Source organism: Pongo abelii, chromosome 22, assembly GCF_028885655.2.
Source record: "Pongo abelii isolate AG06213 chromosome 22, NHGRI_mPonAbe1-v2.0_pri, whole genome shotgun sequence".
NCBI classification, from domain to species: domain Eukaryota; kingdom Metazoa; phylum Chordata; class Mammalia; order Primates; family Hominidae; genus Pongo; species Pongo abelii.
The window spans coordinates 27,718,640-27,732,960 of NC_072007.2; the positions used below are offsets into that span (position 1 = coordinate 27,718,640).

The following is a 14,321-nucleotide window of genomic DNA, read 5'->3' on the forward strand; positions in this document are numbered from 1 at the left end:
ACTGGAGGGTGTACATTGATGCAACCACTTTGGGAAACAGTTTGGCAGGACTAGATTCTTGGGTGTGTAACCTGTGCTGTCACAGAGGTTTGTGAACTTAGAAGGGCCCACACTTGTTTTAATGTTTTGCTGTTGCTGTCTTGAAATTTTAATAATTTTAAAACAAGGAGCCCTGTGTTTTCATATTTCATTGGCCCAGAAAGTTCTATATGTGGTTCCACAGTCTGGCATTATTTAACACAGCTGAGCAAACTCAATGTTTCAGGGATTTCACTTCTAGATAAAAACCCAACTGCAGCTCATATCTATATTCACCAAAAGATATTACAGAAATATTTATCTCAACATATTGTCTATTATTCATAACAGGCAAAAATCTGGAAACAATCCCATTTTCATCACCAATGAAGAAACAAATGAATTGAGCTATATTCATACAAAGAAATACTACGCAGTGAAGAAGATTCATAGTCTAGTGCTATAAATTATAGTGAACTAATATCACCAACATAATATTAGAAAAAAAGACAAAAAGAATAGTTTAAGATTCCATTTACCATGAAGTCTGAGAAGAAGCAATCTTATAAAGCTAGAGGAGAGTATAGTGGTAGACTTATAAGAAAGAAAGGCTTATAAAGACTTATAAGAAAGAAAGGCTTATAAGAAGAAAGGCTTATAAGAAAGAAAGGCTTATAAGAAGAAAGGCTTATAAATAGTAACTGGGAGGAAACATGATGGAGGCCCGTGGGGTTCTGCTAATAGCTTTTCTTGACCTGGAGGGGGGTTACAAGTATGTTAGGTTATAAAGCTATACATTTATATTTTATGCACTTAAAATGTTTCTTATATGCACAAAAATTTAAAAGAATGCATAGCATGGTGTTGTCACCAAGGGAAATTAGGGTGTATCTATCTGTTGTGAGCATGGTAGAAGCTCTTTTAAACAATCTCTGGTTAAGGAACTCACTGCATTAATAGATGCTCTTCATCCCTTCTGTGAGCACACTGTCAGATTCTTGAGACTCACTGAATCGTTGTATCTGTAAGCTTCTCTCTTATATACCATTTTGATAAACCATCTGATTTCCACTTGGATAAGTGAATATCTATGGTAATAGAAATATATTCATGATACTTAATTTTAAAGTAAACTATTCATAAGAATTTAAGGGAATTTTCAAGGTCCAGAGTGAGACTATGCCTCAGTAGGAGTCTGGTATAAAGAAATAGAAAGCCAACATGAATTGCTTGCCATCTCTTATCTCTAAATCTTTATGTACCCTGTTTCATTCTTGTCAGTCTTACTTTTCTAATACTCATCTACTTGGTAAAATATGGCCATGCCAAGGTTTTCAATCTCTTATGTTCCTTTAGTTCAAAAGACAAGGCAGATTGATATATTCTCAAACTTAATTCTAAATTTTGGGAAAGAAAATCCCAAAACTTAACTTGCCTCTTTTTTTTTTTCATCCCTGGGCCACTTTCCAAGGCTAGAAGAGAGTCACACAGCAATAATATATTTATTGCAGTCCACTCTGTATAACCCCCAAAGCTTGTTTCTTAGTGCTTAAAATACACATGCATGCATAAATTCAGGAGCTGGGCTTTTTTTTTTTTTTTTCCTGAATATTCAAGTACAACCACCCTGGCTTTCTGGCCAATGAATTGGCCTTGATTTGTAGCACAAAGGGAACATTGACTAGTATTTTATTGAAACATAAAAAACGGATAATGTTCTTATCAAATCTCCACTTATAAGAAACATGACATCAAATGAATGGATAAAATGTTAATTTTTCAAAAAATTATTTCGTGATATTTGGCTATCCATTTTTGGGGAAAATTTATTTTTCTACTACATACCTGTCTTAGTTCGCTCAGGCTGCTATAACAAAATACCATAAACTGGGTAGCTTATAAACAACAGAAATTTATTTCTCACAGTTCTGGAGGCTGGGAAGTGAAGTGAAAGATCAGGGTGCTGGCAGATTTGGTGTATGGTGAGGGCCCTCTTCCGGGTTGTAGACTGCTGACTTCCAGCTGCACCTTTACATTGGTGGAAGGGTGATGCCAGTCTCTGGGGCCACTTTTGTAATGGCACTAAACCCATTCATGATGCCTTCACTCTTATGACCTTATCTTCCAACAGCCCCATTTCCTAAAACCATCACCTTGGGGATTAAGACTTCAACATATACATTTTGGGGGGAATACAAACATTCAGATCATAACAACACTAGCCGTTAAAAATTGCAGATAGAAAAAGTATGTAATCGTAAAAAAGTGTAAAAAACAAGCAAAGAAACCCTTATGACCATAAAATATAAGATAATTTGTTTGGAAACATGGCAACAGAAGTGATGTTTAAACATAGTATAATATGGTTTGGCTGTGTCCCCACTCAAATCTCATCTTGAATTGTAACTCCCACAATTCCCACGTGTTGTGGGAGGGACCCAGTGGGAGGTAATTGAATCATGGGGGTGGGTCTTTTCTGGGCTAAACTCATGATAGTGAATAAGTTTTATGAGATCTGATGGTTGTACAAAGGGGAGTTTCCCTGCACAAGCTCTCTTGTTTGCTGCCATGTGAGATGTGCCTTTCACCTTCCACCAGGATTGTGAGGCCTCCCTGGCCACATGGAACTGTGAGTCCATTAAACTTCTTTCTTTTGTAAATTGCCCAGTCTCAGGTATGTCTTTATCAGTAGTGTGAAAGTGGACTAATAATATATAGTACAAAAGAAAAAAGTAATGGGAAAAATTAATAAATTTGATTATATCAGAATTTAAAACTTAAAGATACCACATAAATTTAAAGGTTAATGTGGTAGTCAGTTTTATATGTCCATGTGGGTAAGTGATGGTTTCCTATTAGTCAATAAAACCCAAATAGGTGTTACTGTGAAGATATTTGGAAGATGATGTGGTTTGGCTCCATGTCCCCACCCAAATCTCATGTTGAATTTTAATTCCCAGTGTTAGAGGAGGGACCTGGTAGAAGGTGATTGGATCATAGGGGTGGATTTCCCTCTTGCTGTTCTTCTTATAGTGAGTGAGTTCCCATGAAATCTGGTTATTTAAAAGGGTGTAGCACTTCTACCTTCACTCTCTGTCATCACCATGTGAAGATGTGCTTCCTTCCTCTTCACTTTTTGCCATGATTGTAAGTTTCCTGAGGCCTCCCCAGCCATGCCCCTGGTACAGCTTGCAGAACTGTGAGTCTATTAAACCTCTTTTCTTTATAAATTACCCAGTTTCAGGTAGTTCTTTTTGGCAGTGCGAGAACAGACTAATATAGAAGATTTGATTAAAGTCCATAGTAAATTGACTTTAGTAATGAAGATTATTCTAGGTAATATAAATGAAGTGGGCCTGCTTTAATCTGTTGAAAGGGCATAAAAGAATAATTTAGGTTTTCCTAGGGGGAAGAAATTCTGCTCTATGGATAGCAGCTTTAGTTTATTTCAAGAGCCCCAGCCTGCTCCTCCTCAAAGCCTGCCCTATGGATTTTGGACTTGCCTAAAAAGTTCCCACAGTTGCATAAGCCAATTACTTGCAATAACTCTTTTAATATGTATCTTCTGGAGGTTATTTTTCTCTTGATGAATATTGAGTGATACAACAAGTGATAGCTTGAAAGAAAATATTTTTGTGTGTTATCAAAAAGGAGTAGATTTCAGACCAGGATGGTGAAGTAAGAAGTCTTGGGCCCCAATTCCCCTTACAGAAAGTTCAACTACCAACTATTCGTGGACTAGAACATTCTTTCAAAAACCTGAACACCTGGAAACAAGTCTGAGACACCAGCATGCTATGTAGAAATGAGCAATATCTGAATTAGAAAGGTAAGAGGACTAGTCTCACTCTGACCATGCTCTCTGTCCCCCAAGCCAGCATAGTGTCAGACAAAGAGGATTTTCCTGGACTCAGTTTCTACAATGGGGAAAGAGGACTGGGGCAAGTCATTCAGCTTCCTTAGCATTCCAAGGTACTTCTAGGAAGCCAAGTCTGATCTCACTCCATGGGGAACACTAAGATAAATAGCATGGCTTGCCTGTCCTTGGATTGAATAGAAACAAAGAAATGTGACCAGTGCACAAATCTTGATGGTAGCTCGGTGTTCCTGCCAGCTGAAGCACTCAGTCAGAGATATCAGCTAAACTTATAGCACACTGGCAAAGCTGAGCTGCTTGACTTTAGAAGGATGATGGAAATCATAATCTAGCTTGAGCCACTAGACTGTTATTCTTCCTAGCCAGCTTAAGAACCCACCCCAACTACCCTACCCAATTAGGGAGACTCCCACTTCCATGGATCTCAGCAAAACAAAGGGCTACATTGGCTTTATCCAGGAAGGTAGACAGCAACTCTGCATAGCCAAAAAGCCTGCCCTATAACCCTGCATAGACAGGAAGATTCTCGCCTCTGCAGATCTCAGAAAAGTTAAGTGGCTCTACACCAGCCTAACCCAGAAAGGCAAGCAGTGGCTCTGAGCAGTTAAAAAATCAGCCCAACAGTCCTGCCCAGGTAGAAAGATTCTCACCTCTGTATTTTTTGGAGAAATGTAACAGCTAGTCCTGCTTGATCTGAAATGTCAAACAGCCACTTATCTAAGCCAAAAGCTCACCCTACAGCTCCACTCAGACAGTGGGACAATCCCCAATTACACATTTCTAAGGAGCATAGCCTCAGGTCTCACCTGCCCAGATAAGTGTCTCCATCTAACTTTAGAGCCCAACCTGCAGCCATGCCCAACTGCAGATTCCAAATAGTGGAAATGCCCAAGCAGGGAGTATATCTTGTCTCCAGCCTGACCAGAAGCCATCACAATACCCAGTAGCTCCACCTGATATCAAAGCAACGGCAGTGGCCCAGCCAACTAGAGATTGTATAACAAGCTCTGCTTCCCTGAGGTCATCAGCTGGCACTTACAGAATCACAGCTAGACTAAACAGTAAAACATTATCCCTTCCAAAGAACTTGTAAGGACCAGGAGAAGGGACTGTCTTTTCAGATGCACAGACAACAACATAAGGGAACAAATATTACAAAGAATTAGGAAATCATGACACTTCAGAAAGAAACTAGGCTGGGCGCGGTAGCTCACGCCTATAATCCCAGCACTTTGGGAGGCCAAGGCAGGTGGATCACGAGGTCCGGAGATCAAGACCATCCTGGCTAACACGGTGAAACCCCGTCTCTACTAAAAATACAAAAAATTAGTTGGGCGTGGTGGCAGGCGCCTGTAGTCGCAGCTACTTGGGAGGCTGAGGTAGGAGAATGGCATGAACCTGGGAGGCGGAGCTTGCAGTGAGCCGAGATGGTGCCACTGCACTCCAGCCTGGGCGACAGAGTGAGACTCCATTAAAAAAAAAAAAAAAAATTACTAAAGCTCCAATAATGGAACCCAAAGAAATGGGGATCTATAAAATGACTAAAAAAAATTTAGAATAATACTCATAAAGAAGTTTATTGAATTACAAAACTACACAGATAGAAAATTTTCTAAAATTTGGAAAATAATAACCAAAAAGTGAAAATATTGACAAGAAAATAGAAACAGTAAAAAAGAACCAGATAGAAATCTTAGAGATGAAGAATACAATGATTAAACAGAAACATTCAATAGAAAGTTTAAACAGCAGAATTAATCAAGTGGAAGAAAGGATCAATGAGCTGGAAGATAGAACATTGAAATTTTTCAGTAAGAGGAGTTAAGAAAAAAAGAATGAAAAAGAATGACAACAGCCTATGAGAATTATGGAATTCCATCAAGAAACTAAACCTTTCAATCACAGGAATTCTAGAGGAAGAACAAAGAGAGAAAGGGCCAGAAAGCATATTTAATAAAATGATGGCTAAAATTTTCCTAATCTAGGAAAGATATCAACACCCAGGTGCAGAAAGCATGGAAATCCTTGTCAAAATTAATTCAAAGAGGAGTATACTAAGACACCTAATAATCAAACTATCAAAAATTAAAGACAAATAACAAATTCTAAAAGCAGCAAGAGATGAGAAACATATCACACACAAAGGAAGGCTGATACAACTGTCAGTGGATTTCTTAGCAAACTCGACAAGCCTGGAGAGAGTAGGATGATATATTCAAAGTGCTGAATGAAAAAAAAGTCAACAAAGAGTACTTTATCCAGCAGAGCTGTTCTTTAGAAATGAAGAAAAGACAGAGAGTTAGCAAGGTTGCTGAATTCAAGATCATCTTAAAGAAAAACCTATTAGCATTCCTATACATCAGTAATAACAAATTAGAAAAGGTAATAGAAAAAGAGATTCTAGGCCGGGCACGGTGGCTCACGCCTGTAATCCCAGCACTTTGGGAGGCCGAGGTGGGCGGATCATGAGGGCAGGAGATTGAGACCATCCTGGCTAACATGGTGAAACCCCGTCTCTACTAAAAATACCAAAAAAAATTAGCCGGGCGTGGTGGCGGGCGCCTGTAGTCACAGCTACTTGGGAGGCTGAGGCAGGAGAATGGCGTGAACCCGGGAGGCGGAGCTTGCAGTGAGCCAAGATGGCACCACCGCACTCCAGCCTGGGCGACAGAGTGAGACAGAGATTTTCCCAGACAAAGAAAAGCTGAGAGGGTTCATTGCCAGATCTGACTTATAAGAAATGTTAAAAGGAGTTTTCAAGCTGAAAAGAGGTATTGAAGTCCCCTGCTATATTATATTGCAGTTAATTTATTCCTTTAGATTTATTAATATTTGCTTTGTATATTTAGGTTCTTTGATATTGAGTGAATGTGTATTTATGATGATTATATTCTCTTACTGGAGTGACTGCTTTATCATTATGTAATGACCTTCTTTGTTTCTTTCAATGGTGTTTAAAGTCTATTTTACCTGGTACAAGTAAAGCTACCCCTGCTCTCTTGATTTCCATTTGTATGAAATATTTTTCCATCCCTTTACTTTCAGTCTATGTGTGTCCTTACCAGTGAAGTGAGTCTCTTATAGGCAGTATATAGTTGGGTCTGATTATTCTATCCATTCAGCCTTTCAATGTCTTTTAATTAGAGAATTTAATCCATTTATTTTCATTTGTTTTATAGATCCTTTCTTCCTATCTTACTATCTTCCTTTGTGGTTAAATTATTTTCTCTAGTAGTATGTTGATTTCTTGCTTTTTATTTCTGTATATATATCTTACAGATTTTTGCTATGTTGTAATTACAGATAAATTATTAATACTAGTAAGAGAGTTAGCAACATTCCAGGATACATCATCTATTAGACCACAAAATAAGTCTTAAGAAATTTAAAATGTTTTAAATCATGTCAAGTACTTGTTCTGATCATAATGGTTTAAAACTAGAAATCAATAACAGGAGGAACTTCAGAAGCTTTACAAATATCTTATAATTAAAGAACATGCTCCTTAACAACCAATAGGTCAATGAAGATATTAAAAAGAAAATTTTAAAAATTCCTGAGACAAATGAAATGGAAACACAGCATACCAAAACCTATGGAATACAGTAAAAACAGCTCTAATGAGGAAGTTTATAGCAGTAAACACCTAATACAAAGCTCCCAAACAGCAAAAGAAATAATCAACCGACTAAATACACAACCTACAGAAGGGAGAAAATATTTGCAAACTGTGCATCCAACAAAGTGCTAATATCCAGAATCTACAAGAAATTCAACCTAATAAGAAACACATACACACACACCAATAACTTCATTAAAAAGTAGTCAAAGGAGACAGACATTTTTGAAAAGAAGACATACAAACGGCCAAAAAGCATATGAAAAATAAAAAATAAAAAAACACAGATGTTGGCAAGGATTTGGAAAAAAGAGAAAGCTTATACACTCTGGGAATGTACCAGCTCTTTGGAAAACGGGATATGGATTGATCAAAAAGTTAAAAATAGAACTACCGTTTGACCCAGCAATCCCACTACTAGATATCTGTCCAAAGGAAAATAAATCATTATATAAAAGCCGTGCCTCCAGTCATATATTTTTGCAGCACTATTTATAACAGCAAAGTCCTGGAATCAATCTAAGTGTGCATCAGCAGATGACTGGATAAAGAAAATGTGGCGTATATATACTACGGAATACTACTTAGCCATAACAAACAATGAAAATGTGTCCTTTACAGTAACATGGATGAAACTGGAAGCCATTATTTACGTGCAGCAACTCAGAAACAGAAAGTCAAATATGCATGTTCTCACTTATAAGTAGGAGCTAAATAAGGGTAGACACAGACATACAGAGTGGAATAACAAACATTGGAAACTACAAAAGGTTGAAATATGGGAGAGGGATGAGAAATGAGAAATTACCTACTCTGTACAGTTTACATTTTCAGGTAATGGTACTCGAAAAACCCAGACTTCACCTCTACATGATAATCCGTGTAACAAAAATGCACTTGTTCCCCTAAATCTACAAAGATAAAAAGAACAAAAAAGAAAAAAAAGTTTATATTAAAAGAAGAAAGATCTTAAATAAACAAGCTAACATTACACTTCAAGAAATAAAAAAACAAGAACTAATTAAACCCACAATTAATAGAAGGGTGGAAATAATAAAGATCAGAGCAGAAATAAATGAAATAGACACTAAAAATCAACAAAATTAAGAGTTTGTTTTTTTGAAAAGATAAACAAATTGACATTTAGCTAGACTAAATAAGAAAAAAAGAGGAAATAAAATAGCAGGTAAAAAAGAAGACATTACAACTACAGAAATACAAAGGATCATAGGAGTCTATAACAAACAATTATATGCCAACAAATTGAATAACGCTAGAAGAAATGGATAAATTGCTGGACACATACAACCTATCAAGACTGAATCATGAAGAAATAGGAAGTCTGAATGGACCAATAATGAGTAATAAAATTGAATCAGTAATAAAAAAATCTCCAATCAAAGAAAAGCCCCAAATTTGATTGCTTTACTGCTGAACATTTAAAGAGGAGCTAATACCAGTTCTAATCAAACTACTCCAAAAAAATTGAAGAGGCAGAAATTCTTCGAAACTCATTCTACCAGGCCAGCATTATTCTGTTACCAAACCCAGACAAGGATGCAAGAAAAATCAGAATCAGGGCAGTCATGGGATGCATATAACTATGGAATGCTAAATTTGGATATGGAGTTAGAATACCTAACTATGCAACACTTTGATTACTGTCAGCTGACCTCCTTTGTTTATACCAGTTTTATGGGCCCCTGAGTGTGGTGTTAGTGGTGGTTGCAATATTGACCTGCTGACTACGTGAAGCTGCTCAACAACTACCCAGTCTTTATGTCCTTTTGTGAATTATTTCTAGAAAGAAATGGATTCCTAGCTCTCAATTGTAATCTAACTGCAGAGTAATGTTGGATAATACATCAGCCTCAAGAAATTTTCCAGATTAAATTGTCTGAGTGAGAAGTATAAAAGCGTATCTATCGGAAATGCAAGCTAATTGTGTCACATTCTTGGCTTTTCAGCTTTGTTACATGTTAAATGTGTATTTGAAGAAAGAGCTTCTAGTTAAAGACTGTGGGAAAAAAAAGACATTTTTGTCTCCATTTCATTCACTCAGAAATTGCTAAAGAAATAAATTCAGTCAAAAGCTGTGTGTATGTGGGAGGGGGTAAAAAAGTGGGGAAGAGATGAAGTTCCTCTTCACTTTCAATGAAAGAGGAAATGGCTGTGTTCCCATATCCTGAATTTGTCATAAACCTGCCAAATATATGGAATGTGGCCTGGAATGAGAGAGACCATGCTCAGTACTGACCTATCTCCTCTGATCTTTAGCAGGAAATTGTAAAAGTAAATGTTACAGTCTTGAAAGGGCTAGCCAACTATTATTTGATTAAAGTGAAGTGGGCCAGAGACATGGATGGGCAACCAGAGAATATAACAAATATCTAAAGTAAAGGGGGTAAATATGATAGCACATTGTTTCTTATATCTGAGATCTAGCTCCTAGTTAAGGGAAAACGCTTCGGGAGGAAGAAAGTAAAGATGGAATATTTCCAGATAACAACCAAGAGAACTTGTGGATTGAGGAACATCTGCAATTTCTTAAACAGAGAACCTGCAGACACTTTTTCAGACCAAAAATAAAATAGAAAAAAATGCCAAAAACCAAAATCAAAACAAAAAAATAGATTTTGTAGAAGAATGATTAAGACAATACCCTAATCAAAATTCAAAATTCTCAAGTGCTTCACTTCATTCTGTCTTTGCCACAATAATTTTAAACAACAATGTTGAACTTATTAAAACAAAGCTATGAGAAGAAATAGACCGGTTTGAGATACATTTTTAAAAAGGGCACAAATGACATACATCATAAGAAGAAAAACCCAAGGAAAAGCAGACTTGTTAAGGGAAAAGTTTTCTATATTAAAAAATTACAAATAAAAGGAGCTTTTAAGAACTCAAAAAGGCATATAATAATTCAAGGAAGAAATTGTACAAAATAGATGGAGATTAAGACCAAACTAGTAGTGCTTGAGAATAAAATGGGAGAGAGAAAAAAATAGACATATTGCAGAGATGATGCTACTGTCTCTGGTTAGAATGTAGAAAGAAGTAAAAAGCCTATGGTCCCATCATAACAAGAAATCCTAGATACACAACACACACACACACACACACACACACACGTGCACTTCTTTAAAGCCATCTAAGAACTGTGGACATAAAGTACAATAAAGGAGTCTATAGAAGTCTAAAGATTTCTATGTTCCTATGTCAGGTGGAACTAGAGGATACTTCTATACTTTGGAGCAATTGCAGAGATTGCGGGCTGGGTAGGCAGAGGAGCAAGTCTATCATTGGTTGGAGAGAAACCAATCAGCTTTTGACAAAGTATAAGGATAGCATGCCAGACATAAAACTGGAAGAGCCCCAAATGCCAAGTAAGTCCTCTCTGGACAGTCATTTTTTCACATGTAAATTTTGCCAAGTAAGTACAGACTGGAAGAAAGTCTGAAAAAGAGAAACAGATTTACAATCGCGAAATATCACAATTTTGAAGTCTCACTGTCTTGCTTCTCATGGTCTTGCAGCCTCACAGTCACAAATTCCTGTGGTCTAAGGTCTTAAAGTATTTCATTGGTTGGAGAGAAACCAATCAAATTTTGATGAACTAAAACATACTTATGTATAACTATATACATATACCTTAATAAGTATATATATTTTTATATAAGAATATGTGTGTGTATATATATATATTACTCTAATATATACCTGTGTGTATGTGTGTGTATGTGTGTGTGTACAAATCAATGGTTAAGTTGTTTAGTGGCATGATTACTTTGGTGGGGCCTTAGAATTTAAGCACCAAAAGTCTAATAAGACTTCTATTTTCTTTCAGCCTAGGATCCAATTTCCTGTGTTGCCACAGTGCTGATGTCTTTGATCTATTAAAATCTGCATTGGTATAGGTAGGTGGCAGCTATGGTTGGATTCTGTTCAACTGTGTCTTTAATCACTTTGAATATAAGGCAAGGCTTTCTCTCTAGGAGGGCTTAAGGACAGAGCACCATCAAACTTCAATACTGAGAGTCTTTAAGACTAAGAGACCATGAGATCTCAATATTGCAAGACTGAGACTGTAAGGCAGCATGCTGCTATGATTTTGAATAACAAAAGACTGTATCCACACAAACAGACACACACACAATCCAGATGTTAGATTTAGCAGGCAGACTTTAAAATAACTTATAGCTATATTAAAAAATTCATAGGGTAAAGAGTCAATTTCAAGAGATATTTGAACGTATAAAATAGAACAAAATTGAAATCTGATTTAGAACTGTAAAGTAAAATATACTTAAAATTAAAAAATTGATAGATTTGCATTAGCTTGGACATTGCAGAAGAAATTACAAGTAAATAACACATCAAAATAAACTATTCAACATAAAGCACAGAGAGAAATAAATTGATCAAATTGAACAGAGCCTCAATGAGCTGTGGGAAGTTACAAGTAGTCTCACATTCATATGATAGAAATATTGGATAGAAAAGAGAAAATGAGAGAATAATATTTAAAGAGATAATGATTATATGTCTTTAAAAATTTTAAGAAAGGCCAGGTACAGTGGCTTGTGCATGTAATCTCAGCACTTTGGGAGGCTGAGGCAGGAAGACTGCTTGAGCCTAGGAGTTTGAGATAAGCCTGGGCAACATAGGGAGACCCCATCTCTAGCCAGGCACATGGTGGTACACACGTGTGGTCCCAGCTACTCAGAAGGCTGAGTTGGGAGGATCATTTGCATCTGGGAGGTCAGTGCTTCAGTGAGCCATGATTGTGCAGAGCAATACTGTGTCTCAAAAAAAAGAAAAAAAAAGAAATACACCTACAAATCCAAGAAGGATGACCAACACAGCAAGATAATTACAAGGAAAATTATTTTTAGGTACTTCATGGTCAAAATGCTGACAACCACAGGTTTATAGAAAATTTTCAAAGTATTCAGAAAAATAAGACACTTTACATATAGGGTTACCATGATAAGGATGATGGCTGTCTTTTCATCTGCAATAATGAATGCCAGAAGATAATGGAAAAACATCTTTTAAGTGCTGAACGAAAAATTACTTACCATTAACCAAAGAAAAATAATCCTTAAAAATGAAGAAAATAGAGTTTAGGATAAATGAAACCCACACTAATATATTGCCAATAGAACTGCCCTACAAAAAAATTCTAAAGGAATTTTTTCAGGTTGAGGAGAAATGATACCAGATATAAACTTGAACCTAGAGGAGAAGAGATTATATGCATCTGAAAATAGTCAACATGTGGGGGACATAAATAATTATGTTTTTAAAATGTTCTTATTTTCTATTTAAGAAAATTGATTATTTAAAGCAAGGTATTTGTCCATTCTCTCACTGCTATAAAGACACTACCCAAGACTGGATAATTTATGAAGAAAAGAGGTTGAATTGCCTCTCAGTCCCGCATGGCTGGGGAGGCCTCAGAAAACTTACAATCATGGCGGAAGGCGAAAGGGAAGCAAGGGACATCTTACATGGCAGCAGGAGAGAAAGACAGTAGGGGTAACTGCCACTTTTAAACCATCAGATCTTGTGAGAACTCCCTCACTGTCATGAGAACAGCTTGGAAAAAATTGCCCCCATGATCCAGTCACCTCCCACCAGGTCCCTCCCTTGACACATGGGGATTACAATTTGAGATGAGATTTGGGTGGGGACACAGAGCCAAACATACCAAGCAATAATAAAATCATGTAACATTTACATACTGAAGTAAAACATTTGACCACAGTGCCCCAGATAATACAAAGTAAATAATGGAATTGTAAATAATATTCACTAAGTATATAATATTAACTCAAAGCAGACTGTAATAAGTTAAGGATGCATATTATAATCCCTAGAGCAAGAATTAGAACATATAAATTAGCATAGCTAGAAATTCAGTTGAAGCCTGGTGTAATGTTGCATGCCTGTAGTCCTAGCTACTCAGGAGGCTGAGGCAAGAGTATTGCCCAAGTCCAGGAGTTAGAGACTACAGTGAGCCATGATTGTGCCACTGCCCTCCAGCCTGGGTGACAGAATGAGATTCTGTCTCTAAAAAAATAAAAAAGAAAGTAATAAAAATGCAATTGAGAAAATAAAATACTTTAAAAACTCAATACTCAAACCAAAAGAAGAGAGGAAATGAGTACAAAATGTAAGAAATACAATGAGCAAGAAAATAAAATTGCAAATGGTAGGCTAAAACCTGACTACATAAATAATTACATTAAAGTAATGTATTCAAATCTGAAATCATAATATAGAGATAGAGATTAAACAAAGTAAGACCACACTATAAACTATTTAAGTATAAAGACTAGTCTGGGTGTGGTGGCTCACGCCTGTAATTCCAGCACTTTGGGAGGCTGAGGTGGAAGGATCATGAGGTCAGGAGTCCAAGACCAGCCTGACCAACATGGTGAAACCTTGTCTCTACTGAAAATACAAACATTAGCTGGGTGTGGTGGCACGTGCCTGTAATCCTAGCTACTCATGAGGCTGAGGCAGGACAATCACTTGAACCCGGGAGGTGGAGGTTGCAGTGAGCTGAGACTGTGCCACTGCACTCTAGCCTGGGCGACAGAGCGAGACTCCGTCTCAAAAATATATATATATATATATATATATATATATGTGTGTATATATATATATATATATATGTGTGTATATATATATATATATGTGTGTATATATATATATATGTGTGTGTATATATATATATATATATATATATATACATACAAATATAAAGACTGAGAAATTGAAATTAAGGATGAAAGC

At 36.6% G+C, this 14,321-nt stretch overlaps 1 long non-coding RNA gene across 1 annotated transcript in view; it reads left to right on the forward strand.

Moving 5' to 3' along the window:
* The window catches only part of LOC134760851 (uncharacterized), a 171,940-nt gene that overhangs the window by 35,023 nt on the left and 122,596 nt on the right, over positions 1-14,321 (forward strand). The gene's annotated exons all lie outside the window — the stretch shown is intronic.